Source organism: Oncorhynchus nerka, linkage group LG27, assembly GCF_034236695.1.
Source record: "Oncorhynchus nerka isolate Pitt River linkage group LG27, Oner_Uvic_2.0, whole genome shotgun sequence".
NCBI classification, from domain to species: Eukaryota; Metazoa; Chordata; class Actinopteri; order Salmoniformes; family Salmonidae; genus Oncorhynchus; species Oncorhynchus nerka.
This window is the reverse complement of record NC_088422.1, coordinates 17,148,802-17,153,471: the sequence shown is the minus strand read 5'-3', so window position 1 is coordinate 17,153,471 and position 4,670 is coordinate 17,148,802. Positions and strand designations below refer to the sequence as shown.

General features: G+C 39.6%; 1 pseudogene; it reads left to right on the top strand.

The window, feature by feature from the left end:
* Positions 1-2,203: 2,203 nt before the first annotated feature.
* Positions 2,204-4,392, top strand: LOC135565270 (general transcription factor II-I repeat domain-containing protein 2-like; annotated as a pseudogene).
* The last annotated feature ends 278 nt before the right edge of the window (positions 4,393-4,670 follow it).

The window sequence follows — 4,670 nt, the reverse complement described above, 5'->3', positions numbered from 1 at the left end:
TAGTGTTACTAGTGTTACTAGTGTTACTATTGTTACTAGTGTTAGTAGTGTTACTAGTGTTACTAGTGTTAGTAGTGTTACTAATGTTAGTAGTGTTAGTAGTGTTACTAGTGTTACTAGTGTTAGTAGTGTTACTAGTGTTAGTAGTGTTAGTAGTGTTATTAGTGTTAGTAGTGTTAGTAGTGTTACTAGTGTTAGTAGTGTTACTAGTGTTACTAGTGTTAGTAGTGTTACTAGTGTTATTAATGTTAGTAGTGCTATTAGTGTTATTAATGTTATTAGTGTTACTAGTGTTATTAGTGTTACTAGTGTTAGTAGTCTTACTAGTGTTACTAGTGTTACTATTGTTACTAGTGTTAGTAGTGTTACTAGTGTTACTAGTGTTACTAGTGTTAGTAGTGTTACTAGTGTTACTAGTGTTAGTAGTGTTAGTAGTGTTACTAATGTTACTAGTGTTACTAGTGTTAGTAGTGTTACTAGTGTTAGTAGTGTTATTCGTATTAGTAGTGTTACTAGTGTTACTAGTGTTACTATTGTTACTAGTGTTAGTAGTGTTACTAGTGTTACTAGTGTTAGTAGTGTTACTAATGTTAGTAGTGTTAGTAGTGTTACTAGTGTTACTAGTGTTAGTAGTGTTACTAGTGTTACTAGTGTTAGTAGTGTTAGTAGTGTTACTAATGTTACTAGTGTTACTAGTGTTAGTAGTGTTACTAGTGTTAGTAGTGTTATTCGTATTAGTAGTGTTACTAGTGTTACTATTGTTACTAGTGTTAGTAGTGTTACTAGTGTTACTAGTGTTACTTATATTAGTAGTGTTAGTAGTGTTACCAGTGTTACCAGTGTTACCAGTGTTACTAGTGTTAGTAGTGTTAGTAGTTTTACTAGTGTTAGTAGTGCTAGTAGTGTTACCAGTGTTACTAGTGTTAGTAGTGTTAGTAGTTTTACTAGTGTTACTAGTGTTAGTAGTGTTATTCATATTAGTAGTGTTACTAGTGTTACTAGTGTTACTATTGTTACTTGTATTAGTAGTGTTAGTAGTTTTAGTAGTGTTACTAGTGTTACTATTGTTACTTGTATTAGTAGTGTTAGTAGTTTTAGTAGTGTTACTAGTGTTACTAGTGTTACTTGTATTAATAGTGTTAGTAGTTTTAGTAGTGTTACTAGTGTTACTAGTGTTATTCGTATTAGTGGTGTTAATATATATTCTAGTGTTAGTAGTGTTAGTAGTCATTGTAGTTTTACCAGTGTTACTGGTGTTACCATTGTTACTAGTGTTACTAGAGATTGTAGCATTTGTAGCGTTTGTAGCGTTAGTAGCATTTGTAGCGTTATTAGCGTTAATAGCATTACGACTGTTTGTAGCGTTTTTAGAATTTGTAGTGTTTGTAGTGCTAATATGAATCCCCTTTCCGATTGTTTGGGGCATCCGGAAAAAAGCTTATCCGGAGAAGACATGGTGAGCTCTACCATCAGTCCTGTGTCATGCCAACAGTAAAGCATCCTGACACCATTCATGTGTGGAGTTGCTTCTCAGCCAAGGGAGTGAGTTCACTCACAATTTTGCCTAAGAACACAGCCATGAATACAGAATGGTACCAACACATCCTCCTAGAGCAACTTCTCCCAACCATCCAGGAACAGTTTGGTGACAAACAATGCCTTTTCCAGTATGATGGAGCACCTTGCCATAAGGCAAAAGTGATAACTAAGTGGCTTGGGGAACAAAACATCGATATTTTGGGTCCATGGCCAGGAAACTCCCCAGACCTTAATCCTATTGAGAACTTGTGGTCAATCCTCAAGAGGCGGGTGGACAAACAAAAAAAACACACATTCTGACAAACTCCAAGCATTGATTATACAAGAATGAGCTGCCATCAGTCAGGATGTGGCCCAGAAGTTAATTGACAGCATGCCAGGGCTGATTACAGAGGTCTTGAAAAAGAAGGGTTAACACTGCAAATATTGACTCTTTGCATCAACTTCCTGTCATTGTCAATAAAAGCCTTTGACACTTATGAAATGCTTGTAATTATACTTCAGTATTCCATAGTAACATTTGACAAAAATATCTAAAGACACTGAAGCAGCAAACTTTGTGGAAATAAATATTTGTGTCATTCTCAAAACATTTGGCCACGACTGTACATGTTTTCTATTCAAGAGGAATACCATAGCACACATATGTCAGAGTCGTGGCCCGCGGGCCACATCCGGCCCGCAAGAAGGTTTTTTACGGCCCCTGGGATGATCTTGATTTATTATTAGAACCGGCCCGCAGCAAGCCGGCAGCCCGCAGATCTTTTACACGCACCAATACTACATTTCCCACAATGCAAAGGTGACGCACCGAGCAGTAGGCTGCTTCATTTCAATATTTATTGGCACAGCAGTCGTCAGCATCACAGTAAAATTAACTTTCAGATACCCATCAAAAATGGCAAAACGGAAGGTGGATACTGAGAACCGGGGGTTTCAAACAAGGTGGGAGTCGGAGTATATGTTCACGAAGGTAGCTGGAAAACCTGTGTGTCTTCTGTGTGGAGAAAGTGTGGCGGTACTGAAAGAGTATAATCTGAGACGACATTATGAAACGAAACACGCGGACAAAAACAAGAATATGGACATGGAACAAAGGCTACAAAAGGCAGAGGAATTAAAACGAGGCCTCAAATCTCGACAGGCTCTGTTCAAAAAAGCCAAATCACAAGGCCAGGCTGCTGTCAAGGCCAGTTTTATTTTGGCAGAAGAGATCGCTAAATCAGCCCGGCCATTTACGGAGGGGGATTTCATCAAAAACTGCATGATTAAAGTTTGTGACGAAGTTTGCCCAGAAAAAGGCAACTCTTTTTAAATGTGAGTCTGAGCAGAAACACCATTGCCGAGAGAGTAGACCAGTTGTCCATCAATCTAAAAGAGCAGCTTGTGAAAAAGGGAAAAGATTTTATTGCATATTCCTTGGCTGTGGATGAGAGCACCGACATTTCTGACATTGCCCAGTTGTCAATTTTCATCCGCGGAGTGGACTCCAACCTAAGCGTGACAGAGGAGTTTTTGGCTTTACGTCCTATGCATGGCACAACTACGGGGCATGATTTGTATGAAGAGGTGTCAAGATGTGTAAATGAGATGGAGCTGCCTTGGGAAAAACTCGTGGGTTTGACAACCGACGGAGCACCTGCGATGTGTGGACACAGGAGCGGACTGGTGGCGAAGATACGGGAAAAGATGCAAGAGGAAAACGCGACAGGTGAGCTGACAGCTTATCATTGTATCATACACCAGGAAGCGTTGTGCGGTAAAGCCTTGAAAATGGAGCATGTAATGAGCATCATCACGCGCACAGTTAACTTTATCAGAGCCAAAGGTTTGAATCACCGCCAGTTCAAGGCATTTCTGACGGAGTTAGAAACGGAGCATGGTGATTTGCCTTATCACACAGAGGTGCGATGGCTAAGCCAGGGAAAGGTGCTTCAAAGATGTTTCGAGCTTCGTGAGGAGATTTGTCTGTTCTTGGACAGCAAAGGGAAAGACACAACACAACTCCGAGACGAAATGTTTCTGTGTGAAATGGCTTTTCTGTGTGACATTACGAGTCATCTGAATGCAATAAACTTGCAGCTGCAGGGTCGGGATCGTGTCATCTCTGATATGTACAGTACAGTGAAGGCATTTAAAACCAAACTGACTCTGTGGGAGACGCAGATGCGGAAAGAAAATTTGAGCCACTTTCCCAGCTGCCAGACCATGAAAGAGAAGCTCTCTACCAGTGCGTTCCCGAGCACACAGTTGGCTGATAAAATAGGTATGCTTGCCGCTGACTTTCGACGCCGATTTGCTGACTTTGAAGCACAAAAAAGCAGGTTGGAACTGCTCGGTAACCCATTTGCTGTTGACGTGGAAAGCTCACCACCAAACCTCCAAATGGAGTTGATTGACCTCCAATGCAATGATGCACTGAGGGCAAAATATGTGGCAGTGGGTGCTGCGGAGTTCGCCCGTTTCCTCCCGGCACAATGCCCCAGCTGCGCATCCAGGCTGCTCAAACGTTGTCTATGTTTGGCAGCACATACCTGTGTGAACAACTGTTTTCTTTGATGAACCTGAACAAAACATCACACAGAAGTCGACTTACTGCTGAACACCTCCACTCAATTCTGAGGATTTCTTCAGCTCAGAGCCTTACCCCGAACATTGATGAACTTGTGGAAAAGATGGGACACCACCAAGTATCACCCTCAACCTCAAACAAGTGAACATTACTGTGCAATCACATATTTAGAGTTTTTACTCAGTTCAAGTTTAAAAGTTAAAATTTAATATTTGTTTTCACTGCATGTTACTTCTCCTTAAACAAAGTGTTGTTTTTGATTAATAGATTTTTGCACTTTATTTTTTGTATTTCAATCCAATTATATTTTAAAAATATTTCAGTTGAGTGGATGATAGAAAATTGCTATTATTGTTTTTTCTTTGAAGTAAATTTAGCCCACTTTTGCTAAAATAGAAAATATAGTCTACTGATGGTGCCTTGAATACCGGTTTCTTTCATTTAATGTTCATGTTATGGGGATATTTATATAAAGGAAATTTGTCTTTTGTGTCTGTTGAAAATTAAAGATTACTGACAGAGCCATAAGAAAATATTGCTTTATTTATCTGATCATATT